General features: G+C 42.9%; 1 long non-coding RNA gene across 1 annotated transcript in view; it reads left to right on the top strand.

Annotated features, from left to right (window-relative positions):
• LOC132496883 (uncharacterized) overlaps positions 1-27,478 on the top strand; it is a 148,365-nt gene that overhangs the window by 92,054 nt on the left and 28,833 nt on the right. The window contains exon 3 of the long non-coding RNA XR_009533543.1: positions 10,124-10,222. This is a non-coding gene — a long non-coding RNA (uncharacterized LOC132496883). The remainder of the gene's footprint in view (positions 1-10,123; positions 10,223-27,478) is intronic.

The following is a 27,478-nucleotide window of genomic DNA, read 5'->3' as shown; positions in this document are numbered from 1 at the left end:
TGCATTTGGCTCAAGAATACTCAGCCATCTGGAGAGAAGCTGGTAGAGGGGAAATGCCTCTGGATTCCTGGCCTCAAGTCATCACCTACTGTGTAACTTTAGGCAAGAAGCTTCACTGCTCTGAGTCTCACTTTCCTCATGTACAAGGTTAGAACAATGGCATCGCTCCCCCCGCCCCATTGTTCTTGAGCTCAGGAGTCATCTGCTATCATCCTGCAGTTGTGCTAGGGCCTTTGCATAGCTCCTAACATGTAAATGTGGAAATGAATATGGGATAATATATGGGAAGTGATGTATGGGAAAGAGTTTGGTAAACTGGGTTTCCTTGTCTCTAAGAAACAGTTGCTGAAGCTTTGGGAACCAGCAAACAGTAAATGGTGTCACTTAATGAGAATGGGAAGTGTGGATTCTGATAGGACCATTCAATTTAGGGCTTATTGTTTAAAATAACTAAAGCTTGACTTTAAATCGCCACGTTAAGAAATAATAAATATTTGACTTGGAACTTTTATTTGATTTTAGACTCTTGTCTTTCCCAACCAGGGAAGAGGACTCTAGGAGCACCCCTTTTTCCCCTCTCTGTCTGGGGTTCTCTGATGTCACTTGAGGGCATTTGGGGATGGCACAGCATTTCACCTGAAATTTGAAACTTTCATTTTCCTGCTGATTGGAGGCACACTGATGTCTGGCATTTGTTTTCCTTTCTCTTTCTCCTGTTTCCTCAGCTAACAAGGGATAAGAATCACCCCAAATCCCATGATCCAGAAGTAGTTAGAGCTAGTATTTTGAGATCCTTCCTTCCTGATTGAATTCAGGTGTATTCAGGCAGAATATGTTAACAGAATTGGGTTTCATGGTATATATTTTATAACTTGATTTTTTCTATTAATATTATATTATGAACATTTTATTATATCAATACATGTTCTTCAATAATATGATTTTCCATGGTTGTAGAGTTTTACATACTCTAATTTATTCAACCAAGTCCATATTGTTAGACGTTCAATTTTCCAACTTTTCACTTTAATAAATAATGCCACAGTGAATATTCTAGTAGAAGAATAGCTGTAGGTATATCAGTGGCAATACTGAGTCAAAGGGCAAGGATATTCACCACTCCTTGCTACTTATTCCAAACTGCCTTCCAGATACAATGAACATCTTGACCCAGATCAGCTGTAATAAGTATGCCTGTTCCATCAAATGTACATTTACACTTGATATTACCTTAAAAATACTTCTTCCAAATTTGATGTGAAAAATACTTAAAATTGTATTTTTCCTTCTGATCCCAGTGTGGTTGCAGAGTTTTCCCATGTCGATGGCTCTGTGGTGTCCCATGCCTGACTGTGTCTTTCTGTGCCTCCTGGTCCACCCTCCAGTCTTCTCTCTTCTCTCTACCCCTGGGAGGTGACCTGTGGAAAGTTTACCAACGGGCCCCCCTCCCTGTCTCTTCTCTTGGGTTTGACCAGTGGTCAGTGCAGAGCCCCAGCAAGAGACGGGATGGGTGGGAGAGGAGAGCAAGGTCAGGGTGTTTGTTGTCCTGACTCCCTCCCTCTCTATATGGTCAGCTGTGACACAGATCCAGTCTCTTGTGTGCCCAAGGTGGAGTGTTCTACATTGCATTTCCTTCCATGTTCTGGGACCCACTCACTCCTTGGCCCCTTAGTTCCTTGGTCCCTTAGGATCTGGATGGCTCCACCTTTGTTGGAGGTTCCTGCACTGTCCCTTGAGGTTTGGAATGAATTCCTTGGTAAAGAAGGCCTCCTTGGATTGTTCTTGAGTGTTGCATCTGTTTCCTGTTGGGACCCTGCCTGATAAGAATGATCTGATTAGTAATTGCAACAGACTGTGAATGATGACAGGTCATCATCCCATGTTACAAGCCAGGAAGTTTAGGCTCAGGGAGACCCAGAGTCTAACCTCTACTGAGTCTTCTGGTTGCACTGATAGAGGATGAAAGGTGGTGAGATTGCATTACCTGGGATTCTTCAAGAAAGGTAATTTCTAGCATTTAACTGTGATCCACTGTTCAAGCAAGATCATTAATGCTTTGCTTGGTATTCCAGATGCTTCTTTTTGTTTGTGTAGCTGGCGCACACAGGATACAACACAGACTTGGTTGTCAGACAGGCTGTGCTTACATCCCAGCTCTGCCATGTCCTGGCTGAATGGCGCTGAGCAAATTACTTCATCTTGGTAAGCCTCAGTGGCCTTATATGAGAAACGGGTGTAATAATAGTAGCTGCCTGAGAGGTTGTCATTTCATCCTTGTTGGTGCTTTCCACTCTTGTGTGAGAGGATTAAAGGAGATAAGACATCCAGAGGGGTTAGTAGGAAGTGCTCAAAAATGTAGATGCAATCGTTCTAGGTAGCAATCACATTACTTTTATTTCCCATTCAGTTAAGTTATTGTACCTGCCAAAGGAGAGCGGTTTGGGGCCTTTGCCTTGCTAGATTGCACAGCTAGAGTTTTAATTCTAACTCTGCTCCCAGAGCACCATAGACTGTATCTAAGTCATTTGACTTCTGATGTTTCTTCATGCTTAAACTGGATGGAGACTCATGGGCCACTCCACATAGCTTCCTGTCCATGTTCAAGAATCACATGTAGTTCAGGATCTGGGTCTCCTCTGTAATATCCCCAAGGACTGGTTATATAGTTTCTCTCTGGAAATGTCCTGCATTTCTTACAGATCGCCAGCTTCCATGTTTGCATAGTTTTCAAAGAAGAGGATTCATTTCGTTAAGTAGATCTCTGTCTTCTTTGGCTCTGATTCAGGGTTTCCCAGCCTCAGCACTCTTGCCATTTGGGTCTGGATCATTCCATATTGGGAGGGGGCACCCTGTGCATGGTGGGCTGGCTTCTGTGGACTCCATGCCAGTAGCATGCCCCCAGTTGTGACCACCAGAAATGTCTCCAGACCTTGGCAAATGTCTTGTGATGGGCAAAATCATTCCAGGTGACAACCACTACTTAAACATCCACACATTTTCCCACTGTTCCCTCTAGAGGCTTTGAAGCTTTGGGCCACTTTTACCAGTGGGGACGGTCTCACCTCCATTCGTTCTCATTTGCCAGTGGTTTGCTAATGGTGTGGGAAGGTCTTTAGAGCTGATCGCATTTGGGCGTATTCCAGGTATGAAATAAGAGGAGGGGAACAGGATGAAATAAGACATCTCCTTCCCTTGCAGCCCATGATCATGCTAGGCTTTTATTTTCTTTTAGTTATTTATTTTTAACCACCTCAACACATCTTTGATTCTCACTCTACCCCTGGTCCGTGCTGAGTCCTGAGGACTGTGACTAGGAAATGAACATGACAGCCATGACCTCACTTCGAGTCCCCAAAGACATAGCCAAGGTCATGAGCTCCAAGAGGGCAGGCGTTGTTGCCTTTTTTTTTGCTTCCTTGTAAATCTCAAGTGTTGAGGGTTGTGGCAGGCACACAGTAGATGCTCAGTGTATGTTGTTGAATGTGTCAAGGGTTCTGAGACCACCCTCAGGTTTGCTGATTTGCTGGAAGGAGCCACAGAACTCAGAAAAGTTGTTATGCTCAAGGGTATGGTTTATTGCAGAGAAAGGATACAAATAAGCAAAGGAAAAAGTGACATAAGGTGGAGTCCAGGAGAGAGTGGGCATCAGCTTTCCTCTCCCAGTGGGGTCATAGGGACAATGCTTAATTCTCTTAGCAACAATATGTGACAACATGTATGAGGTATTGCCAACCAGGGAAGCTCACCCAAGCTTTGGTGTCCAGGGTTTTTATCAGGGCTCATTCACCTAGGCATGGATCACCCACGTGACTGACCTTAGCTACTCAGTCTCCAGGACCCCTTAGAGGTCAAACTGATGCAGTGTGGCCCAGGGTCCCAGGTCAGCAAAAGCAGGCCTTCACCATAGATCTCATTGTTAGCATAAAGTATCAGGAATGGCCCAAGGCCCCAGTGGTACAAAGACATACTTATTAGGCAGGATATTCCAAGGACTTAGAGATTATCTCCCAGGAGCAGTCAAGGGCCAGTCCTTGCTTTGCACTGCACAGGGTTTGAGGATCCCATGCTCTCTGAGTTTACTGCACAGGCCAAGATCATAAGCTCCAAGAAGGCTCTGAACTTTACCTCTTTTCCACCCCTATAAACCCCAAGTGTTTAGGACGATGCCAGGTACATGGTACATGCTTGTAGTGAGATTGTCCAGAGAAACAGAACCAGCAGGAAAACCAATACTTAGGTTAAGCAGTTGGCTCATGTGATTGGAGAGACTTGGCAAATCCAAAATCTGTGGGATAGACCAGAAGGCTGGAAACCCAGGGAAGAGTTGCAGTTGAAGCTCGAAGACCACTTGTTGGTAGAATTTCCTATCTTGGGGGAGGTCAGTCTTTTTCTCAAAGCCTTCAACTGACTGCATAAGGCCCATCCACATTAGAGCAGTGGAACTTAAATTCACTGATTTAAATATTAACCCCATCCAAAAAATACCTTCACAGAAGCATCTAGAATAGTGTTTGACCAAATATATGGGTACCATGGCCCCGCCAGGCTGACACATAAAAATATCCATTACAGCGCTCAATGAACATTGTTGAAGAACCGTAGAACCATTAGGATTGGAAGAGACCAGTACAGTCCGGACCAGAATCCAGCTTCCTAATTCTATTTACCTCTCTCTCTCCCAGCTCTTCTTTTCATGTACAGCCAATTGCATGTCAGAGGTTCTGCTTCCCTTTGCCCCCAGGGTTGAGGCCACATCTGGAACTACTCAGTATTTCTCTTTCACCCCAGCCTCATTTGTTCCTTTCTACTTAAATCATCTTCTGGAATCTTCCCCATCCTAGCTCAGAGCAACCTCATTATTGGACTGTGTGATATATTTTTAGTGAAATGACACCTTCTTTTCTTAGAAACAAGTTGATAGTGGTAAGAATGTTTTTCTTGTCCCCTTGGGAAGAAAAAGGCATCAAATAAAAACAGTGATTTTTCTCTGTATCTAAATCAGACAGTTTATCCCTCAGGTTAATCTGAAGGAGGAAGAATAGCCAATATTTTCAGCCAGGGTAATTCACAGTGAATAAGCCAGCAACATATTCCAATTGATAACAGAAATTAATTCAGTATTTCATGCAGGAGAGTTCATATCAAATGTGGTCCCATGTGTTGAATTGGAACTATAATAATTTCCTCTTCCCTACTACAAAAAAAAAAAAAACATTCTATAGTGAGGTTATTGTGATTGCCCTGCCTTTTATCAATTCATCTCATAAAGAAATACTTAGCATTTTGTGTGGTATTGTTTTCTTGAAACCCTCAGGCCGATATTCTTGGGGACATTCAAACCAATAGATCTTTTCCTAGTTTACAAAAAAATTTAGAAATTAACATTTTTTCATTGATTGAAGGAGATGACTCCAAGTGGTGTTCTGAAATCATGCTTGCTGCTGCAGCTGCTAAAAAACTTTCTTTTGGGGTCAGGCAGTGCTCACCAGTGATAGCCACGGCCAGAGCATGGAGCACTGGGAAGGCAGCAAAGCTTTGGGACCACAGGGCAGTAGTGATTGACCTTGGCACAGTGATTGGAAAGGTCAGAAGGTCATTAGTAGTGGTCTCTACCTCCTGGTTCACTAGGAGCTGTCTTGGTTTATGCTTCCTATCCTGCTTTAGCTGGGATAGCCCACACATCTCTGATTCCTGGACTAAGCCTAGTGATATTCTAACTCGAGGCCCTTGCATATGCTATTCCTTCAGCTTGCATTTGTTCTTCTCGTATATATGGGCATGGCTGGCTCCTTTATATCCTCAGGTCTTAGGTCAAATAGTCATCTCCTCAGAGATGCTTCTCAATTGTCTATCATGTAATGTTTGTTTTTCCTTCTGCTATGGTCTGAGTGTTTGTGTTCCCCCAAATTCATGTGTTGAAATCCTAACCTCCAAAGGTGATGGTATTAGTAAGTGGGGCCTTTGGGAGGTGATTAGGTCGTATGGGTGGAGCCTTCATCAATGGGATTAGTGCCGTTATTAAAAGATCCCACAGAGCTCCTGTCCTTCCACCATTTGAGGACACAGTGAGAAGACTCTGGCTGTGAACCAGAAAGAAGGCCTGTATCAGAGTGTGACCGTATTGGCACCTTGATCTTGGACGTCTAGCCTCCGGAAATGAGAAAATGAATGTCTGTTGTTTGTAAGCTACCCAGTCTGTGATAGTTTGTTATAGCAGCTTGAATGGACTAAGACACTTTCATAGCATTATTACAAGGTCAGTTCTCTTGTGTGTTTATCTTTTTGTTTATTTTCTGACCCTCCCCACCCAAGGTGCCCCAATTATCTGGATCTATGCCAGGCTAATAGTAGGCTCTCAGTGATATGTTGCATAAATTAAAAAATGAATGAATGAACTGGAAGGTACTGTATGAGTAGTTAGTAGAATACTAGCACTAGTAATAGATAAACTTTGAATCGCAGTGGCTTAATACAATAGAAATTGAGTTTTTGCTAATGTCAAGTCCAATAAGTGATGGTGGGGTGGCAGTGCAGAGAGTGAGGGCAGAATCTCTGTTCCACAGAGTCATTCAGGGATCCAGGCTGACAAAGGTTGTCCTACCTTGGATGTTCCACAGGCATTGACATCCAACCAGTAGAAGGGGGCAGATACAGAGCCTGGAGGCTTGTGCAGGAAGTAAGGTTTTGTAGTCTGGAAGTAGTGTACATCACTTCTTTCTTTGGTTAGCACATGATGACCTTGTATGACCCTGTCTAAAGGGCCTAGAAACACAGTGGGCAACTACTTCCCAGTGACTCCTTTATGAAGGGGAGCATGAACTTGTGGCAGATAGCTAGTCACTTCTGCCTCTAGTAAGGTGGCCTTCAGTAGCCGAGTGCCACCACCACTCTCATTATATTGGGAGCTCCATGAGGGCAGAGATGGTCTCTTTCATCAACTTGAGCTGAGGGCCTAGCGCAGTCCATAGTTGAATGACAAACCAACCACCTCTTGATCACCAACTGTACTTGGGGCACAAGGTCAGACCCAGAGCTTGCCACGGTAGGAACACATAGGAAGAATTCCACAAAGACTTAGAATCAACAAAGAATCCTTTGTCCTTCGAAGGTAGACCAACCCCCAACTCCATTACAAACTCCATAAAAAGCAGAAGATGGCCGAGCAAGTTCTGAAGTGACTTTCTCCACCCCTGAAGAGCAGGATACAACAAAAGCCTCCGAGTGTAAAATACATCAGTTCAAAAGCTGTGCAAAGAAATGGCTTCTCACCCTCCTTTTTGGATCTTTCATTGTATTTTGCTCCTTGGAGAGCAGCGGAAACCACTTCGGAGCATGATCTTTCTTCTTTCCGTTTCTTCTCTGACATGGAAAGTGAATTTCTCTTCTACTTCTTCCTTGACCTCATGTTCTGTTCCATTATATGCGCTGCAGTGGAAATAAAAAAGAGGGTCAGACTGAGTCACCCAGCACATTTTTAAACTCTTGTAGTTTAGAAAAGCAGGAAGTCCTTGAATGGAGACCATCAGATGGAGTTCTAACACCCTTTTATGGGGAATAGGATTCTTCACAGAGCTACAGACCTCTGTCTTTTACACTAGTGTCCTTTAGCTCATAAAGGGGAAAGTCACCTTGGCCACCATTAATACGCAGACAGGCTTTCACTCTTTTCCTCCTCATCGCTGTGATGAAGTTTTGCTGAGCTCCTCCGTGGAGCGAGCAGAGTGGGAAGGAACGTTTGTCCTGTGAGACAGCGGAACTTTCAGTGGCTGGCGTAGAAGGGAATATCCGGATACCATCCTGGAAATTGGACGTCATATGTGTATCTGGCTCTGTTCTTGATACTGAGGATACAGAAGAGGGAAATCACATTCCCATGGCATGTGCCCATCCTCCTTTCATTTCCTCTTTTCTTTCATTGTTTCCATGGCCACAGCAGATAGATGCTCCTTAACTTGTATTGTCCCCTGTGTGTCATAATGGTGCTGTCCCTCATCATGCCTTACAAGTTACCAAGGACTTTCACCCAAGGTATGTTTTAGGAACACTTTGAAAACTTTAAGTGCTGTGCAGATATGTGTAAGAATTCCACGTTCTTAAGACGAGTCAGTTGGCCAAGAAGCAATGTGTCCAAGGGCATCATTATTTCTTAACATTTCTGTTATTTCCTTATTTTTACCTTCATAAGAAAACCCCAAAGGTAGCCCCAAGCAGATATTCTCCGATGGTACGTCCCAGTATCTTGAGTGATAGTTCACAGGTGAGAAACTGTGGGCTGGGTGAATTGCCTGTGCTCTGGAGCTATTGGGTGGATGTTAACCCCTCTCCCTCTCCTCATGGAAATTCTGTTGGTTGGGCTCAGCATTAAAGGTTACACGGAGGAAACTCTCTTATCTCTGTTGCAAACATTCCTGAGGTATTTTGTTGTGGTGACTGACCCCTCCCTGAAAGAAAGGCAGCATGGCGTATGGACGGTGCCCAGACTGTGGGGACAGATTCAGGTTTCAATTGGGGTCCCTCCATATAAGGTTGGTTGGCTCATCTTATTGCTCCAAGCCTTACCCACACCCCCTGGAAAATGCTGATGAACTACCTCTTTTCATCTTACAAAAATTAGAAATAATGGTGGTAAGGTGGTCATCCCAGTAGCTCTGGCTGTGTCACGGACACCTCAAACTTCTTTTTTTTCTTTCTCCTACTAGAATCTAACCAATATTTTTTTCTTTTATTGAAGATTTACAGTGTTGTTTTAATTTCTTCTGTACAGCAAGGTGACTCAGTTATACATATATATACATTGTTTTTTAAATATTCTTTTCCATTATGGTTTATCATAGAATATTGAATATAGTTTTCTGTGCTATACAGTAGGACCTTGTGTTTATCCATTCCATATATAAAAGCTCACATCCGCTTACCCCAGCCTCCACCCCACCCCTCCCCCACCCCCTCCCCCTTGGCAACCACAAGTCTGCTCTGTGTGTCTATGATTCTGTTTCTGTTTCATAGATAGGTTCATTTGTGTCATATTTTAGATTCCACATATAAGTGATATCGTATGGTATTTATCTTTCTCTGTCTGACTTACTTCACTTAGTATGATCATCTCTAGTTGCATCCACGTTGCTGCTAATGGCATTATTTCATTCTTTTTTATGGCTGAGTAGTATTCCGTTATATATATGTATCACATCTTCTTTATCCATGCATCTGTTGATGGACATTAAGGTTGGTTCCATGTCTTGGCTATTGTGAATAGTGCTGCTGTGAGCATAGGGGTGCATGTGTCTTTTTGAATTAGTTTTGTCTGGGTGTATGCTCAGGAGTGGGATTGCTGGATCATATGGTAGGTCTATTTTTAGTTTACTGAGGAACCTCCATTCTGTTTTTCACAGTGGCTGCACCAGCTTACATTCCCACCAACCATGTAGGAGGGTTCCCTTTTCTTCACACCTTCTCCAGCATTTGTCATTTGTAGACTTTTTAATGATGGCCATTCTGACTGGGCGGACACCGAAAACTTAGTGGCATCAATCAATAGCTGTGTCATTGTGCCCATGGTTTCTGGGGGTCAGGGACTTTGATGGAGTATGGCACGTGGCTTATCTCTGAGCCAGGATGTCTGGGTCTCAGCTGGGAAGACTCCACTGGCTGGCGGTGGGGATCTTCTGAGGTTTCCTCACTCACCTGTGTGGTGCCTGGCTGGGGTAACTCCCAGCCTGGAGTCAGCTGGGGCTCTCGACAGGGAACATCCAGATGTCATCTCCGTGTGGCTTACTGCATTTTCAGAGGAAGTACCCTGACAACCAGCATGTCAAGGGAACCAGACAGAACTGCACTACCTTTTATGAGCTAGTGAAAGTCATAAAAAGTGAAATCACATAATATCACTCTTGTCACGATGATGACGACATATCCATTAAGATGCAGTGGTATCATTGAAAAGAAAAAAGTCCTGCTAGAGATGCTTTTTTTATTAAAAAAAAATCTCATTTCATAGATGGCAGGCCTCAAATAATTTAAATCGTTTTTTAAAAATTGTGAACTATTACCAGCACAAAAGGTGCACACATATTAATATTCAGCTTAATAAATTATTAATAAGCAAACCCCTGTGTAATTACAGGTCAAGAAACCAATAGCCAGACTCAGAGCCCCCAGGACGCCCATATCAATGACAGCTCCTCTCTGCACCATGAATGTGTCCGCAAGGCCACCTTCTCTGGTAAGTCACTGGCTATGTTTTACCTGTTTTTGAACTCTATATAAATGAGCTAATATTGTATGTGTTCATTTGTGGTTGGCTTTTTTGTCTTCTTCTTCTCGATATTAGGTTTGTGAACTCTGTCCATGCTTTGTGTGTAGTTGTGGCTTATGTCATTGGCGTAGAATATTCCATTGTATGAACATTTATCCATTCCACTGTTAATGGGCACATGGATTGTTTCCAGTCATTTCCAGCAAGGCATGCTGCTATGCACAGTCTTAAATGTGTATTTCGTTGCATCTGGGCATGCATGTCTCTAAGGTATCACCTAGGAGGGTATGAGTGGACAGTGACAGTCTGTTTTCTAAAGTGACTGTACCATTTCATGCTCCTGGAGCCACACAAGGGAGTGCTGTTGGTCGAATCTTCATCAACACTTGGTGTTACTAGTCTTTTTCATTAAGGTTATTAGACTTTTTCATTCGGGTTTTTTTTTTTTTTTTGCCTCAGGTTTTATCTTGTTCTTTCCTTTGTTACGTAGTCCTCTGTTTTTTTATTTTGTTTGACTCTCTGTGTTGGTGTCTATGCATTAGGTGAAACAGCTACTTCTTGCAGTCTTGAAGGAGACGCCTCACATAGGAGATAAAACTTACCACTCAGCCGTGTCGTAGCTCTTTGTTGTCTCTTGCATCTTTGTGACTGTCCTAGCGGCCTCTTTTATTTATTTATTTAATTTTTTTTTTTTTTTTTTTTTTTGCGGTACCCGGGCCTCTCACTGTGCGGCCTCTCCCACGTGGAGCACAGGCTCTGGACGCGCAGGCTCAGCAGCCGTGACTCACAGGCCCAGCCGCTCCATGGCATGTGGGATCTTCCCGGACCAGGGCACGAACCCGCGTCCCCTGCATCAGCAGGCGGACTGTCAACCACTGCGCCACCAGGGAAGCCCAGCCTCTTTTATTTTTATCAGCTCCCAGTAATCCAGGCTATGCTAAGACCTGTCCGTGTCCCAGAGGGAGGGATCTTAGCACCTAGATTCAGGCTGATTGGAAGTCAGATCCCCAGGCAGCAGATTTTAAAGTATGCACATATATACAGTCCTGTGGGATTGCAAGAGTAAGCCCCACTAGCCACCACATCTGATGATCTGGATGTGTTCCCTGGATGACAGTCACAAAAATCAGGGCTCCAGACAAGTGTCTAGGCCCTAAGTGTCTAAGAGATACTGGGTGAGCTGTCGTGGGGCAGAGGGACAGTGCAGAGATGGCAGCCCCCTGCCTACATTCCCTGGGGCATGTCCGTAGCCTCTGTACATGTGCCAGACCTGAAGCCTGCCCCCCAGGCTGTGGCTCCAGAACAAACAGAAAGGCTTTTTTTCACAGAAAGATGCAGTATATGTTTGAGTCAGCTGTCTCTGCTGAACCCTGGGGTAGTGAATAGCCAAGCACTGTCTCTCCGATTGTTACAGTTCCGAGGGGCCCAGGAATGCAAGCCCCCATGGCCACCAGAGCCAGGAGTTCAAGGGCCAACCCCTGGGCAGCAGCTGCAGAACCCAGGCAGCAGATGCATGTAAAGCTCCCCTCTGGGACCTCCTGGTGTCGTGGAGCTGGCAGAGGGGGAATGTGAAGCTGGTGCCCGTTGGTTGGAGGGTAAGGATGATGCTGGCCGAGAGAGAGAAGAAAAAAATCTAGAATAAAAACAACAAAAAATGGTACCCAGTGACTTTAGCAAGGTAGAGGGAAAGTAGGACAAGGCATCCATCAACTCCTCTGTCTCTGGAGAGTATCCCAACAGGCCCCTGTCGCTCAGGCTGATGCTTCAAGATGAGGAAACGATTCTTTTTCACATGAAGTCTGGGCACTTCTCCAGTGGCTGTTTCCATGCTGGGCCCCAGGGTGGGTGAGTCTATGCCAGCCCTTTAGAGGCGGTTCTCAGTTCATGACAGGCCTTTGGGTCTCCTGGATGTGAGCCCTGTTGTTTTTCAAAGCCAGATGTTTTGCGATGTCTGGCCAGATGTCTCTCAGGTGCAGATCTTAAGGGTTGGGGTGCCTGATGTGGGTACAGACCATCTGTTCCTTGGGGAGAAGCTCTGGGTTTGTGAGTTCTCCACTGACTCTGGGTCATCCAGCCTGGGATGGAGGTTAGGGTGAGATTATGTCCCAGCCTTTCCTACATGCTTGATGTGGGTCTTCCCTTGTTTGCCTGATGTGAAGGGGTGCTCCACTGGTTTTCAGGTCTTTTTCAGAGGAAGTTGTTCCATCCTTAGCTGCAGGTTTGGTGTGTCCGTGGGAGGAGGTGACTTCACGATCCTCTTACGTCACTGTCTTGGACCACTTCTAGCCTTTAGAATTTTTGCCATTCTAGTGAGCGTGTAGTGGTGCATCACTGTGATGTTTATTTGTATTTGTCAGATTCCTAATGAAGTTGATCATATTTTCATATGTTTCTTGGCCATTTGGGCATACTTTTTTTGGTGAAATGCTTGTTCTTGTCCTTTTTCATTTTTCTTTTTCACTTGTCTTTCCCTTATTGGTATCTGGGGTTCTTTATGTATTATAGGTTGTGATATTGTGATTGATAATAAGAGTTATATATTGGGTCTTTGTCCCTGTTTCTGGCAGAGAGCTCCTAAAACTCTTAGAATTTCCTAAGTGATGAGAACAACAAAGATGCCATTTTTAATGCTAATAAGGTGAGTTTTGGACCACACCTAAGGAAGGGACTGGCTGTCAGGGAACCCAACCATGTGATGGGAGGGTTGGAACTTTCAGTCCCAGCCCCTGACCTCTGGGGAGGGGAGAGGAGCTGGGGGTTGATTCATTTGCCAATGGCCAGTGATTTAATCAATCGTGGCTATGTCTTGGAGCCTCCATTAATCTCCCAAAGGACTGGGTTTGGAGAGCTTCTGGGTTGGTGAATATGTGGAGGTCTGGGGAGAGTGGTGTGCTGGAGAGGGCATGGAAGCTCCCTGCTGTATCCCCCATACCTTGCCCTATGCATTTCTTCCATCTGGCTGTTCCTGAACTATATCTTTTTGTAACAAACGAGTGATCTAGTAAGTGAAATATTTCTCTGAGTTTTGTGAGTCACTCTAGAAAATTGGTTGAACCCGCTGAGGAGGTCATGGGAACCTCTGATTTATAGCCAGTCATCCAGAAGCACAGGTGATAACCTGGGCTTATGACTGGCATCTGAAGTTGGAGGGGGGACAGTCTTGTAGGACTAAGCCCTTAACCTGTGGAATCTGATGCTATCTCTGGGTAGACAGTGTCAGAGCTGAGCTAAATTGTAGAACACCGCACTGGTGTTGTGGAACTGCTTGTTGGTGTGGGGAGAAAAACACACGCACATTGGAATTGGTTCCAGAACTCTTTCATGGGTATATGGCCTTTGTTAGTTATATAAGTGGCAAATTTCTTTCCCACCCTATGGTTTACCTTTTCCCTCTCTAAATGATGCTTTTGTGTATACACTTGTGTCCTGCCTTTTTTGTTCAACATTGTGTTGTGAGATTTATTCATGTTGTGTTGCTATCTACAAGTTGTTTGTTTCATGGCCGTGTCATATCCCATCGTTCATAATTCTGATAAGTCCACTTGTAATTTTTCTGGAAGGGTAACTGCTTTTTTTTTGTATTTTAAACACTCCTTATGCTGAAGTCATATCGATACTTTATTCTAAAAGCTTTATTGTTTTGCCTTTCTCATTTATAGCAGGAGTCAGCCCATTACGGCTGGCAGGAAAATCTGGCCCACCATTTGATTTTGTTAATAAACTTGTATTGGAACACATTCATTTACATATTGTCTGTGGTTGCTTTCATGTTACAACAGAATGGAGTAGCTGCAACAGAGACAGGAAAACCTGTGAGCCTTAAATATTTACTACTGGCCCTTGCAGAAGAAAATTGTTGACTCCTGATTTAGATGCACAGTATACTTGGTCACATTGCTGTGTTTTCATAGCACCAAATGGGCTTTTTACGTTCCAGTGAAAAGTCTTCCTTCTTTCCACACGCATTCATTTAGTGGCTGCTGTGTGCGAGGCCTTGTAGATGATAGGCATTGGTGATACGTGGAGGCGAAATATGGTTTGTGCCCTATAGGATTTCATAGTTTGGTGGCATTGTCCTTAACTCGCATGAGCCTTGTCACACCAGCAAAGCCACGTCTAAGTTAATGCACATTTACTGAACAGAACCTGGAAAGTACCTCGTACTCCATTAGGGATAAGAAACTCCTAGATAAATAAGACTTTCTCTCAGCCCCCAGGGTGTTTGCAGTCTAGTAGGGTGGCCATACAGAGAGGTAAGTAGCTGACACCATCATCAGCCAATACTTGGTGACATAGTAGGTGCTCACAGCTGTGGCTCGGTGACCAAAGGGCTCTGTGGACCCAGAGGAGTTAAAAAGAATATCATTTTTTGGTTTGCGAAATATGACCAAGGTAGAAGTGATTTAAAAATTCCTATTTTCATGTTATTTGTGAAGAGGCTGTGGAATCACCCCTTCTTGTTCTCAGCAAGCCTCCACCACACACCCTGTGTGAGGGCTGTGAACACTGGTCATGGCAGTCATTAAATTAGTCATCCTGATGATTGTAGGAGCTCAGAAATAACTACTAATTGGCTCGAATAGATAGCTAATCCCAGGGTTCATTGAAATGCATCAGTGAATTAAAAAGGGTTATTAATTCTGCACACACACTTAAAGGAAGTTATATATAAAAAAGAAGTTATGTATTTCCTTAGGGCTCTTGATAGCCTTATATGGCATCAGAATGGCTGTTCATTGTCCCTCCTCCACTGTTTTAAAACTACATGTGAGACTAGATGGTAAGACATTTGGAGTCTCTGTACACAGGGAATTTTTTTCCTTCTCTCAGTAGATTCCATTGTAAAATGACAGGTATGGGAGAGGCACTTGTCAGGAGACAGTAATTACTAAATAAAAAACACTAACAAAATCAGCTTATTAAAAAAAAAGGTGGGTGAGCATGAAAAGGGTTATGACAATCCGATAATTAACCAATGGCCAAAGCCAGTGTTTCACATGTTTGAGTGATGGATTAGAAAATCCCACATGCAGTAGTGAAGCCCAAGTTCAAGTGTAAAAACTATTTGTTTTATTAAGAGCTCTGATCTCCTGTACTGCTGGAATCATTAATGTTTTACTTTAGTTTTGTATTTTGTTTTCTTTATTTTTCTTTTTTAAAATTAATTAATTAATTAATTAATTTTTGTCTGCGTTAGGTCCCTGTTGCTGTGCATGGGTCCTCTCCAGTTGTGGGGAGCGGGGCCCACTCTTTGTTGCGGTGCACAGGCTTCTCATTGAGGTGGCTTCTCTTGTTGCGGAGCACGGGCTCTAGGTGCGTGGCGGGCTCAGTAGTTGTGGCACGTGGGCTCAGTAGTTGTGGCTCGCAGGCTCTAGGGCGCAGGCTCGGTAGTTGTGGTGCACGGGCTTAGTTGCTCCGCGGCATGTGGGATCTTCCTGGACCAGGGCTCGAACCCGTGTCCCCTGCATTGGCAGGCAGATTCTTAATCATCCCGCCACCAGGGAAGCCCTAGTTTTGTATTTTCTTAGTGTCTTCACTGTTTTCCTTTCAAATAATCGTATTGATTTTTTTTTTTTTGGCTTTTTATTGACTGACTCATTGCAACTCCTTTTCTCTTTGTAGTCTCTCCCTTTCCTCATTCAGTAGGTAGTATGGGAAATGAGTCGCCTGAGCTTCCTATTACTTTTTCTGAAGGTCTCTGTGTTGGGACAGTGCCCAACTAGAAAGGAAGTGACACCATTGCTTTATTTTTCAATTGCGTCGTCGGAAGGATGATTGAATCACATTATTTGAAACCCAGTCTACCCTGTTCCATTCTCTTTGTCCATGTAATGTTTTTAGATTGGCTTCTTATTGGAGAAGTGTTCCTACCAGTCAGTTGGCACCCCATTTTCTTCAAGTATAGAACGGGGTGATGGGAAGATGCTGGCATTGATTGGATGCTGTGTGCTTCCAGGTACAGAGCTGAAAGTATTTAGGGGAGTGATTGTCAAACTTATTTGATTCAGTTATACATATATTCTGTTGGGGGATAGAAAGAAATATTTTATTACAACCACTCAACTCTGTCCTTATAGCACAAAGGCAGCCATAGACAACACTTAAACAAGTGGCATTGGTGTGTTCCAATTAAGCATTTTTTTAAAACAAAGCAGGCAGTGGGCTGGATTCAGCCCAGGGGCTGTAGTTTGCAGAACCCTGTTATTGGGTGTTGGGGCAGGAGAGTTTTTCAGAAGTCATCTTCCAAAGCCCAGGCTATTTCAAAGCATAGATCTCCAGGGTCTCCTTGTGATGGCTGGGTTTCTGCCTCACCTCTTCTCCTCAACCGGAGTAAAGTAACCTTTAATCCATTTATGTTATGAAATCTTGCCTAAGATTTCACTTGAGCAAAGGGTTCTTAAGTCATTTTCAAAGTTTTGACATCCCCCCAGTTCTCATCTGACTTGACTTTACAATTGAAAAATTGAGGCTGACAGAAGCTGGGATTTCCCCCACTGACCAAGTGGTTAGTTACTGTCGGAGCTGGGACTTCTGCTCTGCGCGGTGAGGCCCAGTCTCTCCGTGCGCACTACTCCGTGCCGCTGCCATGCCCCCAAATTCCCATCGGAGCAAAGACTGTGTCTGTTGTCATTATTATTATTTTTTATAACAGCCACTTACCAGCATAAGCAATGTGTGAACAGAATTCACAGTTTCAAGAGGTGATCTAAGATCTCTCTGGAGTGAGGGAGGACTCCAACAATTCTAGGTATAGTGTCTTACTTTTTAAATTTTTAAAAATTAAAAAAAAATTTTATTGGAGTATAGTTGATTTACAATGTTGTGTTAGTTTCAGGTGTGCAGCCTAGTGATTCAGTTATACATATATTCATTATTTTTCAGATTCTTTTTCCCACATACATTATTATAGACTATTGAGTAGAGTTTCCTGTGCTATACAGTAGGTCCTTGTTGGTTATTTATTTTATATATAGTAGTGTGTGTATGGTAATCCCAAGCTTCTAATTGAATCCCTCCCCACCACATTTCCCCTTTGGTCATTATAAGTTTGTTTTTGAAATCCGTCTGTTTTGTAAATAAATTCATTTATATCATTAAAAAAATTAGATTCCACATATGAGTGATATTATATGATATTTGTCTTTCTCTGTCTGACTTACTTCACTTAGTATTATAATCTCTAGGTCCATCCATATTGCTGCAAATGGCATTATTTCATTCTTTTTTATGGCTGAGTAATATTCCATTGTATGTATGTACTACCTCTTCTTTATCCACTCTTCAATCTATGGACATTCAGGTTGCTTCCATGTTTGGCTGTTGTGAATAGTGCTGCAGTGAACACTGGGGTGCATGTATCTTTTTGAATTAGAGTTCTTGTCTTTTCTGAATATATGCCCAGGAGTGGAATAACTGGATCATATGGTAGCTCTGTTTTTAGTTTTAAGTAACCTCCATACTGTTCTCCATAGTGGCTATTAGCAATTTACATTCCCACCAACAGTGTAGAGGGATTCCCTTTTCTCCACACCCTCTCCAGCATTTGTTGTTTGTAGACTTTTTGACGATGGCCACTCTGACCGGTGTGAGGTTATACTAGGTCTAGTGTTTTACAACAGATTTTGAACTCATGCTCTGTGACTGTGTAGAGTGAAGGCCCAGAGGATCACATCCACACCTCACATGGTGGTAAGGAAAGGTCTGTGATGTCACTTTCGGGAAGCCAGTGTTTCTTTTTCATTTTTCACCTGCTTCATGTAGATCCTCTGGCCATTATGTCTCCGTTAAGACTCTGTTTGCCTCAACTCCAAAATTAAATTTTAAATTAAATTTAAAAGTCTATAGATGTAGAGAACAAACATATGGACACCAAGGGGGGAAAGTGGTGGGGGGGTGGGATGAACTGGGAGATTGGGATTGATGTATACACACTAGTATGTATAAAATGGATGACTAATAAGAACCTGCTGTATAAAAATAAATAAAATTAAATTAAAAAATTAAAAAAAAGAACAAACATGAAACTATTTTGTTTCAGATAGGAAAAGAAAAAAAAAAAAAGGTCTATGGTGGTTTTGGCCTTGACGGAAGAAATTGTGCTGCATTTGCTCAGTTTCCAGCAAGGAAAGCCTGAGTGCTGGAGAGCAGAGATTGTCTAGTTTTATGAGCTCAGATGTGCCTTGCTCCAGACCTGGAGTCCCATGTCGGTGGAGGTCTGACGGGGTAAAGGCAGTCCATTACCCACCGCATACACTGACTCTCACGGGACCCAGCTTGACTGCCCCCTGGAGTCCATTATGGAAATTGTGTTCAAACATCCAAGGAAGGAAAAACCCAAACTAATTTTCAATTTGTATCTCTTCTCCTGAATATAGCATAACGAAACCTCAAACAAAGTTCATTTCAGAAAAGAAATAGAAGTATTTTACTCACTTAAAGCCTATATTCTTCCTAAACTTTTAGATTATTCCCATACATACAGTTTATTTTGGAGAGAGGAGAAGGAGATAAATGACACAGTAGAAAATTCCATTCCAGTTAACCAATTATAAGTCTTCTCCCTCCTGAAAAAAGTATCAGTGATTTATAGATGAAAAGATAAAATCTTTTCTACTGTTTTATTCTTTGGCACAGAGAATATCGTGTTTTAACATTACCTGATTTTTGTCTTTTGTTGTTTTTGATGTGAAGAATCACTTTGTATTATTCTCTTAGAGAACTATATGTGAGACAATGTATAAAAAGCTGTCTTAATGAAATTCCCTAGTGTGTGTGTGTGTGTGTGTGTGTGTTTGTGTGAGTTTGTGTTCTCAAGGAAGTAACATTCAGTGAAACAATCAGGGCTTTTAATTTTCTGGGTCTTTTTTTTTTTTTTTTTTTTTTTTTGCGGTACGCGGGCCTCTCCCTGCTGTGGCCTCTCCCGTTGCGGAGCACAGGCTCCGGACACGCAGGCTCAGTGGCCATGGCTCATGGGCCCAGCCGCTCCACGGCATGTGGGATCTTCCCGGACCGGGGCATGAACCCACGTCCCCTGCATCGGCAGGCGGACTCTCAACCACTGCGCCACCAGGGAAGCCTCTCTGGGTCATTTTTATAATTTATTTGTTTTAAGAAAACAGCATCATTTACATGGGAGTCATGATGGGGCTTTTGAAAGAAATTTTAACTGTTTCCTTGATGGCTTTTTTATATGGTTATTGGTTTTTTTTAAGATTTATTTATTATTTATTTAATTTCTTTTTGGCTGCGTTGGGTCTTAGCTGCAGCACGCGGGATCTTCGTGGAGGCATGCGGGATCTTCCATTGCGGCGCACGGGCTTCCCTCCAGTTGTGGCGCACGAGCTCAGTAGCTGTGGCGCGCGGGCCCAACTGCCCCGTGGCATGTGGATCTTAGCTCCCCGACCAGGGATCGAACCCGCATTCGCCACATTGCAAGGCAGCCTCTCCACCGCTGGAGCACCAGGGAAGTCCCTGGTTTATTGTTATTTTTAAATTGACTTTTAGCTATAGAAAATTATAACAGCATCATAGAAAGAACTGAAAGCACAGGGAAAATACCAGCTGTATGTCTAGATGACTTATGAAAGAAAGTCTGGATATTTTCCGTTTTCTTTTGGTTTTAAATCTTGTAGTTATAGAGTCCTCTGTTTCAGGATTCCAGAGAACTCAGTGAACCAGGCCTGTCCCCAGCCCCCAACCTGTCTGGAAGCCTGACGCATCCCAAGACTGGTAGATAAATAAGAATTTAGAGCGTTGAGGAGAGGGGGAAGGGTAGTCTAACCTGAGGGATGGGGAAGCAGTGGACAAGCCAGGACAGAGGATGACGCGGGCAAACTGACAGAGGTTTCATGGAGCTGAAGTATAGGGTTTCTAAAGTGAGTCGCAGGAAATGACGTTGGAAAAAGAGTTTTGAATCTGATTGTGAAGAACCTTGAATATTCTGCTGAGGAGTTGAGGCTTTGCCTGTTAGGCAGGGCGTGGAGAGACACTCCCAACAACAGGGTTCTTGGAGCCTCCACTCATGGTCCTGAAATCCATAGACTAAGAAATAGATCAGTGGTTATGGCCAGTCAAGGAGAAGTCTCAGCGCAGCCCTGGGGCAGTCACGAAAGATGTGTTTCCTTCTTCCTCTTCACCTTAACCACCATTCACAAGGAAGGCAGGGCTGGCAAGCAAACTGCAGGCTCTGCCCGCCTCCCTCTTCTCTGGGATCATGAGCTGCCATTGTAGCCTGTATCGGGGAGGGAACGGAAAGAGGCTACTTTGGAATGACCATGAAATTGATGCTTTGAAACAAACATGATGGATCCCAAAGGCCCAACCTGAAACTGTTTTAATAACCAAAGGTGACCACAAGTTATACAGTCAGATGGAGATGTCAGGAGAGAGACTCTATCCTGGGCAGCCATGGGACTTCTACAGAGGACAGTTGGTGGCAATTCTTGGAGAAGATAAAACGAGTTCATATTTAAACTCCAAAGAATAGAGACCCCCTTCTTCAATAGGTTACAGTGCAGCCTACGAAATTTAAGTAAAGCAAATAGAAAAGGGATTTACAGAAAAGGATAATTGTCGAGATTTCTGTAATCTCAGGAGATAACTAAGGGCTAGGGGCTAAGGGAAGCTTAAAAATAATCAAGATAATAAGGTTACTTCTTATTATGCAGAAGATCGTTCTGCATTTTGCTCAATTTTATGGTGTGATAATGTGATTTTGTTGTCTTAAGAACTTAATAATGAAAGAAAAACACCTCTTTCCCCATTGAGTTGAAATAAACATTTTAAGTCTTATTAGTTTTTCCTGTTATGACTGCTATGGACTCCTCCACAGCCCCCCCCCCACCATCCCCTCTATCTGATGAACATTTCAAGTACATTTCTCTGTGGAGAAAGTCCTTAATGGTTTCAGTGTATCAAGACATTCTTCTGAGATTATTACTAAGAAGCACTGTTAAGTAATCAAAAAACGAAGGAAAATAGGAGGGAGTATAGAAGACACTGTAAATGAAGCAAGTAAGTGCCTCGTGGGTTCAGGATTCAGTAGTTAGATTAGACCAGTTCTAGGAGAGAAACTTCACTTTTTTCACACTGTGTCCCCAAGTGGCCATGGGGACAATTGCCCCAGGCAATTGTCTATGGGTAATCTGCATTTTATTAACTTTAAAAAAATTAGTTATTTTTGGCTGCGTTGGAGGCTTTCATTGCTGCGTGCAGGCTTCCTCTGGTTGCGGCAAGCGGGGGCTACTCTTGGTTGCCGTGCACGGGCTTCTCATTGCGGTAGCTTCTCTTGTTGTGGAGCACGGGTTCTAGGCGTGCGGGCTTCAGTAGTTGTGGCACATGGGCTCAGTAGTTGTGGCCCGTGGGCTCTAGAGCGCAGGCTCAGTAGTTGTGGTGCGCGGACTTAGTTGCTCCACGGCATGTGGGATCTTCCCAGACCAGTTATCAAACCCGTGTCCCCTGCACTGGCAGGTGGATTCTTAACCACTGTGCCACCAGGGAAGTCCCTGAATTTTATTAACTTTTATTTTAAGGGAGAGAATGGATTCGAGAGGTACAAAAAGAGAGACAGGAGAAAGGTGACTTAGTAAATGGTTTTGATTTTTGGCAGAAAAGGAGGTGGATTGAGATTTATTTATTCAACACACACACACTCACAGTCATACACGGACTCATTTTTATTTGAATTTTTACAAAAAGGAAAAAATTGATCACTAACCCTTATGAAAAAACAGTATCAGTTATCATAAGCAGAAAGTTCACATAATGCATGTTAAAATGCATTAGGATGCATTAGGATGAAAACGGTCTAAAATCATCTCCAGTGCCACCAGTGTGGTACCATAATGGTGAGAGAACTACTTTTATTAGCTGCCATAATGCAGCTTTAAAAAAAATAGTATTAATCTCGATTCTGTTGTCATCTAATTTTGAACAAAGGCATTCAGTCCAAAGTTAGATTCATCAATCATAACACAGGAAATGTGACTGACAACCATTATGAACTCCACAGTTGATTAGCTCCCTTGATTAAATAGTGGTGCAGCTTATGGGAAAACAGAAGAGGAGGCTGCCAGTCATGTAAAGAGAATTCCCAGCTCTGAGCCTCCATGGAATTAAGACAAGAGAAGTAGGAAATGGAAGACCAAAGTGTGGCTGCTTCACCAGCAACTCGGTATTTCCAATTCATCAATCCCATGAGAGGGCCCCAGAGATATTGCTCAGTTCCCTTTTTATATAACCAAGGGTATTTTGGGTCTTTTTTGTGGGGGCAGGTGGAGGGGGTGGGGATAACCTTACCTGTCATTAGAAAAGTAAAACCCTAGGTTGAAAAAAATATAGTCACAGCTTCTGATGTGAATGACACCTGAATGCCGACATTAACGAAATGCCACCTTTTTGGACAGCGGCATAGAAATAATGTCAAAATGTTCTGCTATGGCTGTTTTTTTGAACAGCAATTTCCCTGAGAGATTGGAAAAACAGGAGGAGGCAATCTGATGACATTTTGATTGTAGGCCCCACTAGGAAAGGCATTGTGAAACTTTCTGCTTAACAAAGTTTAAGAAAAAAACAAAACTGCCACCTTGATCCGCATTCTAGGTTTTTACTTTTTAGTAAATGGTAGAACGTTCCAGGAGTGGTTTGCGGAATGTTAAACGTTTCATTGGCAGCTAATAAACTTGCTTTGAGATGGGTAGTTGTTTGTTAACGGTACTGCTTTCCGATTCAGCCTCATCTGTAAGGCCCTGAACGAGATGCTGCTTTGACTTTATTTCCACCCTCAACTTTCTCTTCCATGAAGACGTTTCCATCTCCACTGTGAGACTACTCCTCTCTTCAAACTCAGTACTTTTTGGTACCTCTCCTATGTCATATCTTTACCAGCTTTCTTCTAAAGTTATATATATGATAGTTTACAAAGTTCTTTGAGGTTAGCACTTCGCATTTCATAGACTAATTGAACATTTGGTGAGTGAAATGAATGGATGCAGGGATGGGGGGGACAAATAAATGATGATGGATGGGTGGATGGGGGATGAATGGATGGATGGTGGATGGATGAATGAATGGATGGGAGGATGGATGGGGGATGAATAGATGGGTGGGAGGATTGATGGATGCATGGATGGATGGTGGGATGGATAAAAGGATGGATGGGGGAATAAATGGATGGATGGGAGGAAGGAATGGATGGATGTTATGATGGATGAAAGGATGGATGGGGGATGAATAGATGGGTGCTGGGATGGATGAAAGGATGGACAGATGGGTCAGTGAAGAAAACTGAAAAATAATTCTACAGTACTTGAAATTAGACTGAGGGAGACTTTGCCATCTTTCTGCACACCTTGAGAATGGTTTAATAAGTAATGGTATTGTTTAAAATAAAAATTGAAATAAAATAAATAAATACAGTATTTAATATTATTTTTATTTATATAAAATAAACTTAATATCTTAAAGGAAAAAACAATATTTTTTTCTTTATTTTTTGTCTTTTTCCTATGAGCCTACCTTCTATTTGCTTTCAGAATTTAGGTTTAGTATTTGCTACAGTTTCACAAATAGACTGATGAGAAGGGAACTAGAGGTACAGTTTTATTTTAAACTTATGACTGTTTTATCACATCTCAGGATGTCACATAAAAATTTTATGGGACACTATTGATAAGTTGTAACAATATAATAGCAAAAAGCTTTTTTCGTTTTCTCCCCTTCCTTCTTCTTTCTTTGTGTTTTTGACTGTCCCTAATACTTATGCTACAGGGTTGAAAAAAAATTGTTTGTCATTTTTTTCTATATCCTTTTCTAATAGAAAAAATGAGAGGGTAGTTAAAATTTACCCCTGAGCTACTGAAATAAAAATGATTCATCTTCCAAACCACCTTTGTAAGTGTTCCTTGAATTATGTGGACTGTCTTGAAAACAGGATACTAACTTCTATGCCAGTTTGCTATTCATACATACAAGTAATATCAGTGGTGTCTCCTGTTATTACTTTTGTGTTTTGTTCCTCTGAAAAGTATGCTTGAAACATATTTTCATCTAATGCAATGTGAGTAAGAAAATACAGGGCCTCCCTGGTGGCGCAGTGGTTGAGAGTCCGCCTGCCGATGCAGGGGATACGGGTTCGTGCCCCGGTCCGGGAGGATCCCATATGCCGCGGAGCGGCTGGGCCCGTGAGCCATGGCCGCTGGGCCTGCGCGTCCGGAGCCTGTGCTCCGCAACGGGAGAGGCCACAACAGTGAGAGGCCCGCATACCGCAAAAAAAAAAAAAAAAAAAAAAAAAGAAAATACAAACAGTGGTTGATTTGGATAGATACGGATGCTAATTTTTTTTTCTTTGTTTTTTCTGCCTTGTAGTTGTATTGAAAGCACCTACCTATCTATCTGTCTACCTACCTACTTATCTTTTTGGTATGTGCATCTGACAACAAAACAGTGTGTGAGTGTTAGTGTATTTTATAGGCAATGAATTGGGAAATTAGGTAGTATGAGAATGAGTGTGAGGACTTAAAAAACATTTATTCAATATCACTATCATAACTGTATTGAACTTGGGACCCATGTACTTCATGGTCAGAGCGGTGTTAGATACTAGAACAATGCTAGGCTATGCTGCAATAACAAATAAACCCCTGCGTCTCACTGGTGTAACTCATCGAAGGTGGATCTCTTGCTCTGGCAGCCTCTTCCGTCTTCTTAACTATGATATCTAGAACGTGTGATTTATAGATCACCAGAGAGGGAAGAGAGAGTTGGAAAATGCACACCAGCTCTTAACTGCATTAGTCCAGAAGGGATATATGTTGTCTCCATTTACAGTTCATTGACAAGAGCTAGTCATATGGTCCAAATCAAGACGTCTGGAAATGCAAGAGAGCCCATGAAATTTTGGTGGACTAGTTGTTTTTGCCATGTATTACATTCAGGGAAGTGCAGTCCAAGTAGGGATTCTGGTCTCACCCAGGACCTCGTGTACTCCATGGTAGGCATCCAGTCCCCTGTTGTTTCCTAGCCCTTGAGTCCAGCAATATTTTGGAACAGCTAACTCCTCTGCCCAGGAAGAGTTCTCACTCTCATTTTAGATATTCTGTTCCCACCACATACCACCCACATAGAGCAGGGGTGGGGAGAGGAGTGGTGTAGTTCATCATTAACTCTCAATCTTTTTTTTTTCATGGAAATCAGCATGTACGTGGGGTTTTTTTTGTCCCTTTTTCCAAAAATTGAAAAGGAGGTCTGTGACAATTGCTGTATCGTTTAAGTAGAGTGTAGAAAGAGAAAGAACTAAACCAGTATCATCTTTTTTTTTTAATTGACATATAGTTGATTTACAATGTTGTGTTAATTTCTGCTGTACAGCCAAGTGATTCAATTACATATATATTCTTTTCCATTATGGTTTATCACAGGATATTGAATATAGTTCCCTGTGCTATACAGTAGGACTTTGTTGTTTAACCATTCTCTGTATAATAGTTTGCATCTGCTAGCCATAAACTCCCACTCCATCCCTCCCCCCTCCCGTGGCAGCCACAAGTCTGTTCTTTATGTCTGTGAGTCTGTTTCTGTTTCATAGGTAGGCTCATTAGTGTCATATTTTAGATTCTGCATATAAGTGATATCATATGGTGTTTGTCTTTCTCTTTCAGATTTACTTCAATTAAACTAGTTTCTTCTTTAGCTACCAGGGAGAGGAAAAAGATAGCTTACTCTAGTATGCTAACACTTATTCCACATCACTATCATTAACAAATATATGCTTCCTCTGTCCATCTACCCACCCACCCACCCATCCACCCATCTGTCCGTCCATCTATCCAGATTTAGTGGGTACTAGGCCTAGTACAGGTCCCTTGAAAGTCAGAGGAGAATTTCTCACACCTGGTTAGCCTTTTCTGATTACCCTTCACCTTGGATAGACAAACTGTTTCCTCCATCATATTTTTGTTAACATTTTCAAGTGTTAACAAGTGCTGGATTCGAAAGGCCTGAGTTTTATTCACGTCTGTAATCCCTAGGGTCAAGCCAAAGCCTGACTCTGAGGGGCTGCCGTAAATGTATTTGGGGTGCACGAGGGGATGCTTCTCTCCACCCGACCCTGGGAGTCCTGTTTCCTTGGAGCTGAGTCTGTAGCTAAACCAGTCTCTTCATGGCTTTGTGCACAGCTCTGTCCATCCTGAGGGCCATAGGTCCAGGGAGTGAGTGGTTCCAACGGTGGCCTCTAGATAACCACACCAATAGCCAGTGCAAGGCTGGTAGAGGGACTTGCTTTGCTAAAAAGAAAAAATAAACATACTAGTTGATTCAAAATCATCTATAGCCCTTGTTAAGAGTTATTATCTTAAAAAATGGTGTGCTCCATTTTGATTTCTTTATGTGGCTCTTCCTTCAGGCTGCTTCCTAAAAATAGGCCTTCTTTCCATAGCCCTTTGGCCATCCTTCCTCTCGTCCACCCACCCTCCTACTTTCTCATGACTGGCGCTCTCTCCTCCATATCTCCACCCTGTATTTCTCCTCAAGTTCCAGGCCTGTATTCTCAGTTTCTACCTGGACATCGTAACAGGATGTCCTACTGTACTTCAGTGCTCAGCGTGCACCATAGGGGACCAGTCTTCTGTATCTTAGCTAATGATGCCATATCCTCTTATTCACTCAAATTCAGAATCTGGAGTCATGATCTGCGTTTCCCCCTCCTCATCCTCCCACTGTCGGGACCAGTACACCATCATTATTCCTGTTTCTTCTCTAGAAGAATTCTTCTGTCTTTTTTTTTTTTTTTACTTTCATTGTCAGACCTTCATACTCTGTCATATGTCATATGTCATACTCTATGCTTTGACTGTTTGACTCATCTCTCTGTATTTTAATTTGCTTTTGACTCCTGTTCTTTTTTTTTTTTTTGCGGTATGCGGGCCTCTCACTGTTGTGGCCTCTCCCGTTGCGGAGCAAGGCTCCGGACGCGCAGGCTCAGCGGCCATGGCTCACGGGCCCAGCCGCTCCGCGGCATATGGGATCCTCCCAGACCAGGGCACGAACCCGTATCCCCTGCATCGGCAGGCGGACTCTCAACCACTGCGCCACCAGGGAGGCCCAACTCCTGTTCTTTTTCTTCCTAGAGTCCACCCAGTGATATTTATAAAAATATCACTTCTCTTATATAATTTTTTTGATGGTTCTTTTTATCCTCCAAGTAACTTCCAGTTCCTAGTGTAGCAT

The sequence above is a fragment of the Mesoplodon densirostris genome, chromosome 10 (assembly GCF_025265405.1).
Source record: "Mesoplodon densirostris isolate mMesDen1 chromosome 10, mMesDen1 primary haplotype, whole genome shotgun sequence".
Classification (NCBI taxonomy): Eukaryota; Metazoa; Chordata; class Mammalia; order Artiodactyla; family Ziphiidae; genus Mesoplodon; species Mesoplodon densirostris.
This window is presented reverse-complemented; position numbering and strand designations above follow the sequence as displayed.